Source organism: Trachurus trachurus (assembly GCF_905171665.1).
Source record: "Trachurus trachurus genome assembly, chromosome: 16".
Lineage (NCBI taxonomy): Eukaryota > Metazoa > Chordata > Actinopteri > Carangiformes > Carangidae > Trachurus > Trachurus trachurus.
This window is the reverse complement of record NC_139902.1, coordinates 24,903,379-24,919,036: the sequence shown is the minus strand read 5'-3', so window position 1 is coordinate 24,919,036 and position 15,658 is coordinate 24,903,379.

The window sequence follows — 15,658 nt, the reverse complement described above, 5'->3', positions numbered from 1 at the left end:
CATGCCCTATTTTTTGGTTAAAAACGTGTTGTCTCCGAGCCCAAGTTGAGATCAGCCTTATTTTCTCAGACTCTATAGACAAGCTCCCTCAAAAGCCCCACACGAAATTAAACCTCTTTCTCTTTCAGGCTCAGCACTAATTCAGTAGTAGCAGCTTTGAATTCATGTGTGGTTTTGAAACAGACACTTATAATTTAGAGGAGCTGCCCATTCTTAATGGCTTAAGTCTTAATGAATTACATGGCCTGAATATGTCTTCATCAGGCTTCACTGGGTTTAATAATCTTTCACTATAAATGATGAGAGTCAGCAGAACAGGAGTCATAGATTGAATGGAAACATTTCGAGCACTTGAAGGGGGGGAAACGTCTGGCTCAGCCCAAGGTGCAAATGTTTCCACTGTTTCACAGCTGCTGCTGCTGCTGCTGCTGCTGCTGCTGCTCTGTTACATTTGAGGAGGAGAAAGGAGATAAATTGAGGAAATAAATTTAGAATCTCTTCAGTCTTATCAAATATACATGAAAGTTACAAAAGCACATTAAGGCTTTCACCAAGTTAAATTTAGACAGGATAGAATAAACAAATAGCCTATAGAAAATGTCAATCATTTAAATGAGAACATAATAACTATTTGTAAGTTTCCTTGGCTGCAGAATATGGCTTTAGAGAAAAGCTCTGGCCACTGTCATGTTTACAAGACAAGAGATTATAATAGGCTACCGCCTCTGTGCACTGTGTCTTCAGGGCACAAGGCTGACTCCATAGCCCCCAACTACAGTAGCCCTCAAAGTGATGAGATAGCCATGCTTGCCATGCGCCCATGCTTGGGCTAGCTGGTTAGCATGAAAAGACGTTATAAAAACAAGAATCACTGTTACACACTGCTGGACACAGCACTTGACAAATAAAGGAATTAAGTCTGACGCTAGGCTAAACTCCCAGAGTGTATTTTAGACTGAATGCTAGACAAAGTTAGCAATAGCCTAGTAAAACTTGCAAATAGGCTATCTCATTTAATGAATATGTGAATGGATATGTGAGAGCACAGGTTATGATGATTGTTGTTGTGAAGAAACAAGTCAAATCTACAGCAGCAGAGGACATGACATGAGCATTGTCAAAACATTGTAAGAATAGAATCTGTGAAAACAACATATAGGCTACCCTGCAGTGCTGGGTCTCACTCACATTAATCACCAGTTTACAGAAAAACATATTGGCATCAAGTATTTATTTCAGTGAAGCAGTTAACATATGTTCACATACTGTGATGTGGAGGCGAGGTGTAGGTAGCCTACACAGAGGCCCTGGGAGCACATCGTTGTGTGTTATCATTAGTTATTTAAACCAGGGGAGGAAACTGTACAAAATGAGCCAAAATCTCACTGCAATGTCCAAACCTTTGATTTCCATTTAGCTCCTGCTCCTCCAGAGGCCTGCGGAGGCTATTTCACATGCAATTCCCCCCACCACCACCACCATCACCACCACCGCCACCCTCCCCCTTTTTATTCCCCAACCCTCTCATCCCCTCTCCACCCCATTGGCGCTAACAATACCCCTCTCACCGCACCGCCCCACTCTCAACAGGCTTCTGTGGAATTTATTCAAATATTTTGACATTTCGCCTCCCCTCACTTCCCGAGCAGAAATGATTTGTGACAGCTGGAGATGGGCTCGGTCGGAGGAGCTTCCTCCAACACCCTGCCTTCTTTTTTCCACCCGTCCTTCTTTGTAGAAAGGCCGATTTTTCTCTTTCGACTCCCATCTTTTTTTTCCCTCCTCCTTTATTCACTGCTGCTCTCCTGTCAGCTGGCGCAGGCCTTGAAATCTCCTCTGCTGTTTTTTTTTTTCATGTGACTCCACAGTGTGATAGACAAACTGGGTGATATTCCTCTATTTGTTGACATTTTGTGTTTGCTGTCTTTTTTGTGCCTTTTGCTCAGTGCCCACCTGCTGTTTGATCCTGTGCTGACACCATGTATTGGCAGCACAGAGGGTAATCCTCCTCTGAAAAGCCTTTCATCTGAATCCTCTGAGGCTCCAGTGCAACAAAATCATCCCTTTTATTATTTTTAGAAGATGAGTATATTAGGCAAGTCATCACTATTAGATGATCTCCAGCAGGCCGGTGTATGTACAGAACAGCAAGTGAAATCTGAAGTACCAACGGTTTCAAGGTGCCTTTTTTTCCCACATGCATTTCAATAGGCGATAAACTGGTAAAGCATCAAAATGAGGAAGCGGTGCATCAGGCGTTGCTGCCTGTGACAGCAGTGTGCGGACTACAGCACGGTGCACTGACAACAAAGACGCCATTTGAATAATGCTGCTCATTAGTTGGGGGACAGGGCCTTTTTCTGTTGGCGCCTGTCCCTGGTCACTTTGCATGGCTACGATAGACAAACACACTCACTCAACACCAAGGTTGTCATCCATCACCGCACTGAGAGAAAGGTACGGGACGCCCAAGACAAATGCGCCTTAGGTTTTTTTTTTTTTTTTTTTTCCACTGCAATGATTAGACATTTTCTTTTGTGAAGCATCACAGCATCTGCACGCCGAGAATAAAGTGATGCCAGCTTTCTCCTACTGTACACGGCGCTGTCTGAAAAGAGCCATTGAAGAAAGATCTAAAAAATCCAGAGGAGACTTGAGCTGCTGGAAGTCCTTTATCAAGTCCAGTATCGGTGTGCAGAACAGTAATGAACACCCTGACTCACAAAGCACTGAAATACTCATTGTCAGTATGAGCTGGCATGTAAACAGGAGGTTTCTCATGAGGTTCAGCCAAATAGGGACTTCTCAGTTTGTTAGGCCTTCTTTATTCTGTTAAAGGAAGAGCTCAACATTTTGGGAAAGATCTTTGGTAACTTTCTTGCTGCGGGCTAAATGAAACTGACACTGCCTATATGTCTGTAGCAAGCAGCAACATCCAACGATGAAAATTGAAGACAATATTGAAGACTGCAGTTTCTTGAGTGGCCACTTGAGTCTGGCCTCAAAACGAATCAATGCCCATAGAGAGCAAAGCTTTTTAGGAACTGCCAAAATGGCGATGGTGGGTCAGCTCACTCCGAGCTTCAAAATCCTTGTTAAAAAATCCATGGGTGATGCCATGGAAGCTGTCCATATTTATAATTTAGTCCATGATCGATTCTTTACATCAAATGTTCAAGTAACCACCAGCACCAGTTGGTTTAATTTGGCTCAGCATAAAGACGGGAAACAGTTATCCCACCAGCACCTTGAAAACTCACTGATTAATGTGATGAACCTGTAAAAGATTTATGGAAAAAAAAATATTCATCTTAACAGCTGTCAATATAATCAACTAATCAGATGTGCACCCAATTCCATTTTGTGTTGCCTTTAATTTTAACAGTGTTTCTCTTGTGTTCTTTTTCAACCATGTTGATTTTTTAAATATCTGAGAGCCATGTCAAAGATAAATTTCCACTGCTATTCGCAACTGGTAATAAAGTTTTTCGGATTCTGATTCTGTTTAAAATGGTCATGCAGTTGTGTCATCACCATTAAGTTAGAAAACAACCAATGGAGAATCACATCCAAAGTGTTCCCCCACCGTTTCCTGTCTTTATGCTCAGAAAAATACTCATGAGAGCTTGATATTTCTCATACTAACAAGACTATTGGCAACACAAAATGAGCTTATTTAAACAAAACTATGGCTTTATCTGTTGACCAGCATTGTACCACTGAGGTATATAAAAAACTACCGTATATAAATAGCAACTCTATCAAGCAAATCCATCTGGAAGACGTGCATGAGCAGGATACCGCCCGAGGAATTTAATGAGTCAAAGGCTAATCTGTTATGCAAATGAAAAATTGGGCAAACTAAATAAAATTGATTCAAAAAAGCAAGAAAACAGGAACATTGTGATTGTCTGAAAAGACCTGAAGAAAATCCAACTGTAGCTCTATAAAAAGGAGAAAAAATCAGTCATCTGCCAAGGACAGCCGGAGCTAATAAGTGTGTAACATGATAGAAAAGAAAATTAGTTCATAGCTGTCATCTTCTTGATGAAGAGGCAATCAAAATCAAAGTGAATCATTCTGTGAGAAGGACTGTGTTTTGGAATTCAAACGGGCAATGCTTCAATATGACAAATCAGCCGGTGTGGTGCATGTTGATTGATTCCATCCATGAAAACCTAATAGATTTAGCCCTCTGTGAATTTGGCTCTCATTAACCTCGCAGCGTTTTCATATGAGAATGTATTGGAGCCATTTTATCCACCACTCAAAGGCAATTCACTGGGTGATAAATCCTTTGGCTTATCTGGCTGCAGGTGACAGCACAGCAGAGCAGTGAAGCTGGCTGGGGCACAAACACACTGAAACACACATAAAATGCACACACACACACACACACACACACACACACACATATATATATACTCACATTCCACGTAAACACATACACACACACACACATTTTCTTGAAGGGGTCGCCATGGTGACCCATGAGCGGAAAAACCTTGTGATCCAACCGGAACCGAAGACATGCTCCTCGACCCGAGCGACCAGCCGCAACAGAAAAGCCTTCCTCTCAGCTCTCCGAAAAAGAAGAGGAAGAAGTAGAAGGATGAGGAGAGAGAGAGAGAGGGAAAAAAAAAAACAGAATTCAATTACACAGTTGAAACCCACTCCTTGCCCTCCGGGAGTGATATCAGCACCATTTAAAAGTCTGATTACTCACAAAACCAATAACATTTTGACTCCTTGGTAATGGACCAGTAGATTAGAAAATTTAGATTACATTTAACTGCCTGTAGATTCTCATTAAAACGCCACCAACTAGTTAGAAACAATAGGTAATTAAGAGTGTAATGAAGCGCAGTAGCGTTAGCGCACGTCGGCTGTATGCTACTCTTGTGGGACCCAGCCTTACTTTGCACTTATCCTGCAGCAAAGCCATACCAGCGTCTCATTTGGGCAATACGACATATTTAATTAGATTAATGAATTTCGGTGGCGTCTCTGCGGGGTTGGTTGTGCTCCTTGCGGTGACAGTATAACAACAGATTATATATTAGGGGAGGCCTGCAAGCTGTCGGCAGGCCGGTACAGGTTGGTCCCTCGACAGAGGTGCAGTGTGTGACGGTTTGGGTGGAACCTGTCTCAGGTTCACTCCTGCTAAATTGTCAAATGCAAATAATCATAAGCAAACGTGCTGCACGAGTAAACACAAATTCTTATCCAAAACTCCAGATTTGATTTAGCAAAGTGAGGCCTATTGAATTAAACATGATTGATTGTAACACAGGGAGAACACTAACAGAAGCAAAGAAAGCCCAGGGTGATGAATGGGTTAGTGACTGTGTTTGGCTTTAAGCTAGACTCTGTGGCTCTGGCCGGCCACAAGTAAATCCTTCTGCACTGAGTAAATACTACAGGAAATGAGACAGGGTTAGGGTGCTGAGAGACTGACATCAACTAGTCTGAAATACTAAGACTGTCTCCTGCAACAGTTACTGGATATGAACATGTTTTTAATGTGTGTTGTGTTGTATGTTGTCTGGATAAACAGGTACAACATGCATGATGTGAAGATGATGTGTTTTTCACATGGACAGGTGGGTCGCACTAACGTCTGGTTTTATAGGCACATAAACTAATATGCTGTGAGAATGGAGATTAGGAAAAGTTTCTCTCAGTGCAACATGATGATGTGTCGCTGGAGTTGAGCCGCCTTCACCTCTCCTCCACCCTGACACTTCTGCTTTCCACAGCAGCTTTTCAGAGTCACATGGCCGTGCCTGTTTGTGGAGTGTCTTACCTCACTCAGTCCTTTCAGGTGGTGGAAACAGACAGTCATTTTCTCACACGCAGAGCAGAGGATGGCTCATTCTGCTTAAAGCTGTAAGTAAAGTTTAACACATACAAGCTTTCATTTTTAATTTGAAGGTGTATGTGTCAAGTATGTATTTCACATTTCTAATCTGGTTTTAGATTTAACTGTTAGATGTGAGCTGAAGTTTATACATGAATCTTTAGCTGTTATACTTTCACTGCAGAGTTAATTTAACGTTAGCTCGATTTATAGATTTTATATAAATTAAACTTTAGTATTTAGCTCGACGTTGTTTTAGTGGCTGCAGCTTTGTTCTGGGTTATTCACATTTATTATTTGAGGTGACATTTCCTTTAAAAGTTTTGGTTTGACTTTAACTCTTTTTGACTTCTTTCCTTCTGTGAATCAGCACATAATTTTAGGTTTTAAAGTTCGACTTGCCTCTAACTGCACACACAAATATCTGCTCCTTTTGCAAAAAAAAAAAAAAGGGAAAAAAAGAAAGAAAGAAAGAAAGAAAGAAAGAGAGGGTGCCAATTTAGATGTGCAAAATGGAAAACACAAAACAGACTTGTATGAACAGCCCCCTAATACTGAACCTCAACATATAAATGTTAATCCCTGTAATTTAAAGAACACCACCTATGATTGGTCGTCATTAGAAACAAACAACTCACACAGCTATCCCTGTGCTCTGTGTTGTCTGTGAAATCATGAGGTTCAATATCAGTTTTCTTTTGTTGTATCACACTGCCCCCTATAGGGCTGGACCCCAAGTGCACTGGATCTGCTCCTCTCCATGGTCACAGATGTGTATTTCAGTCACATAGGGTATGTGACTGAAATACTGTCTCAGCTGTATTTCAGTCAGCTGTTTTCACAGCGCTGTGCAGACCTACACTTCAGCGTGCAGAGAGTCGCATTTTGCTGAGAAGATTTAGGCAACATTTTCCTCAGCTGAGTGTAAACTGTAAATAGCTCACTGTGGTATAACTTTTGCGCTTTCAGTGACAGGCACAGATGTTGGCCTCTCTATGTGTATATAGAGACTGTATGTGAATCACAAAGGGAATACGTCTAGAAAACACTCTCACACACACATACACACCTCCAACCTGGCGGAGTGTTTATGCTTGTAAACACTTGAATAATTGAGCCAGATTCAAACAAGGAATCATGGAGGAGGAGGAAGAAGAGAGAGAGACGCAGAGCAGATGGCCCAGTGCAGATAGACTCGGAGACTGGGAGCGAGAAGTGATCTCTGAAGGACGAGGTCTTGTATTGTTGTGGCTGCAAGGGCCGCTCTGTCACATGGCGTAGCAGGGGTCCCCAAAGAGCCAGGGTCTTATGGTGTCAGTGTCCCCCCAGTCCTCATCCCCAGCCCCGGCCTATTGTCATTCCTGTTTTTTAATTTCTCAAACGCAATCAAGTGTGACACAAACTGTTTACCTAGCGTGTCTGCCACAACCAGGAAGAGAAAAGGAGGAGGAAAAAAAAACAGACACACAAGCCAGGATCTCGGCACAAAATAATCCTCCATAATACCAGAGAGTTTAAAGAGGCTTTGCCAACACCTCCCCGACCCCCCTCCCTCCCCCCTCCACCTCTCTATGCTCTTATGAAAAAAGGAGGGGGAGATAAAGAGAAAAGAGAGAGGGGGGGGGGGGGGGGGGGGGGGGGGGGGGGCGAACCACATCAGAAGAAAGCTGTTAAATTCGCCCCTCAGTCTCGTTTGGGATTGCTAATTATTGTTTTTAGAGCACAACAATTGGGGTATTAGGGCATAAGCGGCTGGAGATAACATCCAGAGGAAGAAGAGGGGAGGGAAAGGGGAGGAAAGGGAAGAGGAGCACGGGGGAGGCAGATAATGGGTCGACAGAAGGTGAGCTATGATAGGTTCTGGTCCGTGGTAGTGTCTCTGTCTCTGTGCTACAACACCCCACAGTATCAGGAGACTCACTGACTCACCCTGTCTCCAAGGATCTTCAAAAGTGGAGGAAACTTGACAAGAAGAAGTTTCTCATGGTGGACAACAGTTTATGGACTGAAGGTCACAGGTTCAAAAATATATATCAGACATACCTGACATGCAAAAGGTTAAAGATGGTTAAAGCTGCTATAATTGATATTCCACGTATTTGATAGATCATGTGACCTCTTGAGTTTGACAGAGGTCACTTTAGTGATGAACTAACACGGACTAACACAGTGAAGCATTTAGCAGCTAAATAACCTGAATGAAGATGAGTAATGGACATCTAAGATGGACAGAAAGATGACTCCAGATTAATACAATGTTACTATGTGCCTACAAATAGAACTTTTAATGTGATACTGCATGCGAGTGTTTAAATGCAGCTGTAAAACAATAACATCAAAAGTGAGGTAACAAGCTGTAAAAGTAAAAATCTGTTGAATTCCTAAGCAAGTGAAACTAGAGGGACTATATCTGAGAGAGAAAACGGTGAGAAAAAGGTTTTAGGTGTAGACATTAAAATCTGAACAGACTCTGCCTCCTGAATCTGAAGTGAGAGTTTATTGTAAAGACTGAATGTTCTTTGTGCGAAAGCTTTGTCACTTTGTCATCAACTATCAAATATATGAACACTTAAATAATAAAAGTGAAAACACCGGAGATCTCACAGGGAGCCTTTCCATTTAAACTCTGCTCAGTCAGAGGGAGGATTTGGAAATTAGGCTTTTATCAGTAGCCAGAGCAGAAAATGCTTCATCAGCAAAGGTGCTGGGGAATCAGACTTAAGAGATCTTGTCAGGACTCTGGCAGCTACTCTTTGGGGTGATTAACAGGAGAAAGGGAAAAGCACATCGCCCCAATTAATTGTGGATGTTGTAGATGCATGTGCAAGGATTTCGGTATCTGAATTGAAAAAAAAAAAAAAGATGGCTATACTAAGCCCATCAAAAACAGGAAGTTGTTACGCATACACCTCCAGGCAAGCAGTTCTCTACTCAGCAGCTGAGAGGTCATTAACACAAAGATTAATTCCTGTGTATTTGGCATAGCAATGAAATTGATAATTGATTTGAAGATGGAACAGAGTGGTTGAATACTGAAGTGGCCCCAGTACCGAACCTAGAGGAACTCCACATTTGACCCCAGAGTGGGAAATGAATGTTGTGAACACCTCTTTGTGTTCTGTCAAATACAACTCTGTCTGTTTATGTTCAAGTTCATTTAATTCATCATTAACTCCTGCGCCACATAATAAGTATCCAGTTGGCAGTGGTGGTATCAGTAAATAAAGTTCAAAGTAACACAACCTCTAATGTAATTTTGTTCCTGTAAAGAAAATACTCACAAGAAGAATTCATCGAAACACAGAAACTCAAGAAGCATAAGTGCACTACAAGGTAGGCAGTTAATGGGTCGTGTCCTGCAGGAGAGAATAAGGCATCCTTGAAATTGCACACTCACACACACACACAAACACACACCCTCACACTCTGGCTTTTATCCTGTGACTGAACAGGCCAGCCAAAGTCATCTGGAAGCTTCACCATGCCAATGAATAAATAAAGCTGTAATTAGTAAAGAAAACAGCGCCACCTGTTGGTGTCTCACCCCTGTGAACTCAGACCATTATAGGGAGCTGTGGGAAACACCTGAGCCTGCAAAGCCTGCAAGTTAAAGGGTTGGCAGACATGAATGATGTGTGTGTATGTGTGTGCATGTGTGTGTGAGAGTGTGGAAGGTTTTTCATGTGGGCCACCCGTGTAACCATGTGTGTTTCAGGGCTTCCATTTGTAAAGAGGCTTACCGAGCATATGTGTTGGTATTGTGAGTGCGTGTGTGTATTTGTGTGCTCCTATGTGTATGTGCGTGTATGTTAAGGGGTCCAACTGCATGTCCTGGGGCCCACCTGGCAGTGCAGTGCAGATTCTGGGGGTCTGAGCAGCTGGCCTGGGGGCTAGTGAGGGTGTTTTGGTGGGAGGAGGTTTGAGAGGGATGCGGGGGGTCTTCCATGGCCCCTGTCCCACCAGACCCAGACAGTAGGAGGCAGATGGACAGGCCAGAGCCACTGCCAGAGGGCCAGAGGGGCCATGGGGCAGAGGGAGAGGGCCAGCCAAGACCAACTGAGTTCATACAGAAAAAAGAAGAGGAAAAAAAAAAAAAACTACATAGTAACAGATGAAATATATGAGAAAAAAGAGGATGTCTGGGAAAACACAGTGCATAAATTGCTCATTTAGTTTAAAATAATGATAGAGATTGTGTCAGAAAAGCTTCTCAGGTCTAGGTAAGTAAAAAGTATAAAGTTGAGCTTCTCACGGAGTCAACTGTGACTCATCCTTTGGAAAAAAAATATTGCATTAGTGCCTCTTCGACAACAGACATCTCCTATGTGAGCTCTATTTTCAGCAAAACTTTCACAGAACTAGTGGAAGACAAGAAGATGCAGGATGTCGAGAATAGCAAATGAAAAAAAAAAAGACAGATGTGTTCTTGTTTACATCTGTCGTAAAAAACCCAATTTATTGTCTAAGCTTTCAGTCAGATGAACCTTTGTCAGCACATTAGACATGTCTGTGTTTCCACCCTCTGTATGAAGTGTCTTCTTTGAGCTACAAACCTGATGTTCCTCGTTGATGTTACAATTTTTCTGATTTGTCGTCTCCCTGTGAATGTGAATTGTCATGATACATAATATATATCTGCCTATAAACATAAATAACCAAAACAAAGGCTTTAGAGCGGATGTTCCCCTCAAGTATTAAAAAATGAATAAAGTCAGTCATGAACAGAGAAAGCAGGTGTCTTACACTGAAACAAAACAGAACAGAAAACACTTAATTGATATTCAAGGCTGCACTACTGTACATGTATTTGTGTCTGACACACACTGATGCTCATAAACATGCATCCGCCATTCATCAAGTCTCTTCTCAGACTTTCTACAGCTGCTTTCAACCATGCAGCAGACTAGGAAAAACAAGAAAACTGTGCCCAAAACAACTGTGTTTTAAACGCAGTCACAGTGATTTGATGAGAATATGTTTAAGTGTGTGGTATTGACAGAGAATTTATTGCGAGCGTGTACTATAGGTGGTGGTGTGGGAGGTGTGGGAGGTAGCCACCGGCTCCAGCAGTCCAGAGAGCCACAGATGCTCCACTGTTTGTGTGTTGACTCTCTGTAATTTGTTTGCTCTAATTTGTTTTGCCGTGCCAGGGGAGTTCCGATTTTAATTTTGCTCTGTGTGTGTTTACCCCTCTTTGTGGATCGCTGATCTGTTAAGCATAGAGAAAGAGAGAGAGTGAGCGAGAGACACTCGGTGTGGAGGGTGGGCTGTTCGCGGAGCCAAATTAAAAAAGGAGCAGTGCAGATTGTTTTAAGCTCTGGCAGCCCCTTCAGGCCCAAAGGCCTCGCTCGCAGCCTGCACCTGCTCCGTCCCCCCGGGAGCCTGGTTCCCTGATCCGTGGCCCTCGCATCTCTACCCCGGGCCCCTAGCCCAGCCGCCTCATCCTCTCCTCTCCTCTTCTCTCCTCTCCACCTTTTTCCTCCCTTCCTTTCAGTCTCCATGCTCATCTTCTCTCCATTTCTTAAAATTAATAATAACAAACTTATTTGTATATCAGCTTGCATGCAGAGATGACGCCCAAAATGTTTATACAAACAACATTAAAAACAAGGTTAAAGATTAAATAAATAAAAAAAAATCAATAAACTAAAAGTTGGAAACGGTTGTTTTTAATTTCTGAGTGGCTTAGTTTGCTGTTCTTTGACACGGGGTTGCATTTAGAGAATGAAGACTTGATAGACGAGTAAACGATCAGTTTTAAAGAGGTATCCAGTATTGTGGTGTGGGCAATGGGTTGACATGAACTCCTTTCTTTCTATGAGTCGAGATCTGGGCTGAGAAGTTCTGAATTGACTGCGATTTTTTAGGAAGCCCTGCAAACCAAACCCTCTATCTCTCCCCTCCAAAAACTCCTGATGCTCCTCTCCTCTCTCCTCATCCTTCCCCCGTGACTTCCCTCTACCCCTCCACTCCTCCGTCCTGGCCTCTTCACCCCTTCTCTCCTCTCTACCACCTGCTCTCCTTCTCATCCCTCCTTCTCCTCTTGCTCCTGGTTACTTTCTTTTTTTTTGTGCCCTGGTTCAACTTTCTCTTTTCCCCTGAATCTTTCTCACCCCCCCTCCTCCTTACTTGTAACTTTTCCTACGCTCTCTCCTCCTCTCCTCTCCTCTCCTCTCCTCTCCTCTCCTCTCCTCTCTCCTCCTGTCTTGCCTGCAGCGGCTGGCAGAGTCTTAATCAGCCCCCCTCCGCACCTGAATGATTGTAACTTGTTAGCCTGATTGAAAACACAAAACACACACACACACACACACACATAAAATACAGTCAAGGATATGACAATATTGCACATAAAAATACAGAGTGCAGCTCAATGAAGCTGCATCATGACATCAACTCCCCTATATTACTGTAACCCACAAAGCATGATAAGGATGCATGTTTAAAATTGTCACAGCTATTCTTTATTGAAATCATCCAGTCTCTCCAGTTTGTATGACTGCACAGCCATAGGTAGTTTGATCAGTCAGTCAGCTCTACATACAGTATGGTATACTTTGTCACACATACAATATTTACATTACTCCAGCAGTAATGCTATGACATGTTTCAAATAACAAGACTTCTAGTTTTAATATGGCTTGAATAAAGCAGTCCAACTGTATATGACGCCCAGACATGGGTGAGGCAACTAAAAGAGCACACGACCCGGGTCAGGGCTGGTCCGGACGCAGACCACAGGACATGATGGAAGAAGGTTGTTTCTAGAGTCTCAGTCCCTGGGTCCAACTCTGGTTTTCCGTCACTAACTCACCTACTTCGGCTTTTTAAGGGTCTGTTCACTCACAATACAAAGATCCACATCCTCTCAACTACCCCAAGTGGTGCATAGCCATGCAGACAGTTTTGTTTTTATGTGATTAGAAGAATTCTTTTGTCTCCACCCACATTTAAAATATTTGTTTTTATATTGTGATGCTCATAGCACTGAAAAACAGCATTCACAGCTTTTTGGCAACTTGCGGGGCGTCAGAACCAACTGTAAACACAGCGCTGACATATGATCACCTTTGAAGATGATATGGTGAGCAACATTAGCATTCATTTCAAGTGAGGTTTGTATCCACCTGTTGAATATCAGTCCAATATTCACTTTTTTTTTTCTCTTGTTTTTTTTTTTTTCTCTCTGCCATCTCCTGAGGGAAACATGGAGCTCTTTAGCTATTGAAGGCTCCACTGTGTTCACCAGCTAGATGCTAACTTGTCTGCGGTTTGGTGAACAGTGGGTTGTCTTTCACTGAAAACAGCTGCCTGCTACGTCTGTAAACAATGCTGATGAGAGCAAACCAAAACAGTAAAGTAGTGGTTCTGCACACCGAGACAAAGAGGTAAGAGATGCTAAAATGCTTCATAAAGGTAAGGCTAACACAGCGGAGTAGATGATACATTAAATAGTCATTTGGTCCATTGCTACTGTACAAATTGAGATTTGTAGCAGCTTTAAATAATTCAAAAGAAACATTTCTTTACCAATACGTCCCTGTTAGTCTAAATAATCTACAGACCGCACTGGGAACTGAGGCTGTCATATATATCACCAGCTTTTCAAAAGATTAAATGCATGTCACAGTCAAAAATAAACTTACATGCTCAAAAATAACAGTATATAAGCACGTACACAAGGGAGCTGTGCCAAATGGATAATAAGACCAAACCATCTGGGAAATAATGCGTGGAAGCATTTTTTGGGCGGATTTGATAGCATAGATAGAGAGATTATGGATAAAGGTGGCTGTGTGTTGCCCTTATAAATATAAAAAAATATAATAAAAATAAAAAGCAACTATGGTGTTCGCTTGCCAAGTGAGGCAGCGGTGACACTGCAGATGAAGTCAGTGTTAGCAGATACGTAGGTTGAGAATAAACTGCATGTGCTGTGTTAAAATTAAACAGAATCATTTACGTTGGTTATCAAACATCTTCATGACAGCCTTATTCTGAACCGTCGTCACTGGAACAGACGCTCTCCTGATGAAATAGGCTATAAAAACTGTTGACAGGATGTTGTGTAACATCTAGTCTAACAGGAATTTTTCCTTCTTTTTTTCCAAATGTCACTTTTCATTGCTGTGAGCACCATAAATAAAATACCATTCATCTCTACTGCATTGGGGTGGAGGCAAAACCTGGGGAAATAAAACAGAAACTATCTGCATGACACGGGTATGTGAGAGAATAGGTTTTGTAATTTGGGTGAACTAATCCTTTAACTTAAGTCACATCTACTCTATATGCACCACAATCTTCTTTTTTTTTTTTACAGCCATTATAGGTACTGTATTGCCATTACAAGCACTTCCACCATTAAGCTCAACATGACAGACAAAAAGTGAACACTTCCCGACACATTTCTGTCCCTTCTTACTCAGGATGTTTGATTCAGAGATGTTCAGTCACTGTCTGATTTGGTATCATCTGTCTCTGAGAAAGACTCGTATCACCAACCGGCATTCACACAGAGTAACATTCGGAAACGCAGCCCACATAAGCAGCAGCACAGTCCCCTCACAGCACAATCATTATCAGAACACATAGCGTCCTGCACTACTGATGATACGCACATTTATGTTTCCCATTCATTTGGCCTATTCTGTTGTCTACCTTCCCCCCCAACCAGCAGACTGTCCCCATTGAAATAAGGTGAAAATAAATTTCCACTAGTGCAAAACAACATTTCTCTTTGAGAGAAATAAAAGAACAAGGATTAACAAAAAATATATATATTTGACACATATAGAAAGAAAAAAATATTCAAGTGGCACTGATAATAACTGATTTTCCAACAAAAGCTGTTGCAGGGTGTTTTCACCCTTTGCGTTTGAGCACTAAGGCTGATCTGTTGCTGTGCTCAGTCACAGTTTGCATGCAAAATAAACATGCACTCACACAAACACGCACACAGAGATAGGTTACCTATGAATGGGAACCACAACATTAAAGTTCAGGACCGAAGGAGAAAATAATTTGCTGTGTTAAAATCCCACTGCAGGTCGTCAGGGTGGAATGACCTTGATGTTACAGAATGAAGGAGATATCAGGCTGACTGCTGCCTCCATCTAGTGGTCAAATATAAAAACTACAGCTCTTCGATAACACCTAAAGAATCCTGAAATGAAATGCCAGAAGCTTCAAGCTCATTAATAACAAAGTGCAAATAAATAATAAATGAATGGAAAGAAATTAGCATGATGACCAGTGAATGAAACAGGCACAAGTCTGCTCATCTTTCCTCCTGACTCATATTCAGTAGCTGTACAAGTGGATCTGGGCTCGTTATCTGGCGGAGACACATCATTTCTTTTTCTTCTTTTCCTTTTTTTTTTGATTCGGATTCTTCCCACACATGGAGAGAGCATAAAGGAGATGACATGAGGACAAATCTAGGGCATGAACTGGCACTCAGTACCAACTGTGTTTCCATTCCAGCACGTGGATGGTTAATGGCGGAGACACAACAGCTGTTCCTTTTAGCCACATGATCAATCTCCACCTGTCTGAGTAGAGGTTTGTGCGTTAAGACACATGGCAGGGTGGTGATTAGTTGCGTCGTTTCATAGCAAGTGAAGTGTCGCTCGTCTTGTCTGCAACGCTCCTCTGTCACCGCCGCACTTTTTCGTGAGATGTTTTTCCTTTCGCGTTGGTTGGTTGGTTGGTTGGTTGACCTTTCCCTCTCACCAGCTTCCGCATCTTAGGACGAGACAAATAAGGCAAAAAGAAACCGCCGCGGGGGGGCAGTCCCGA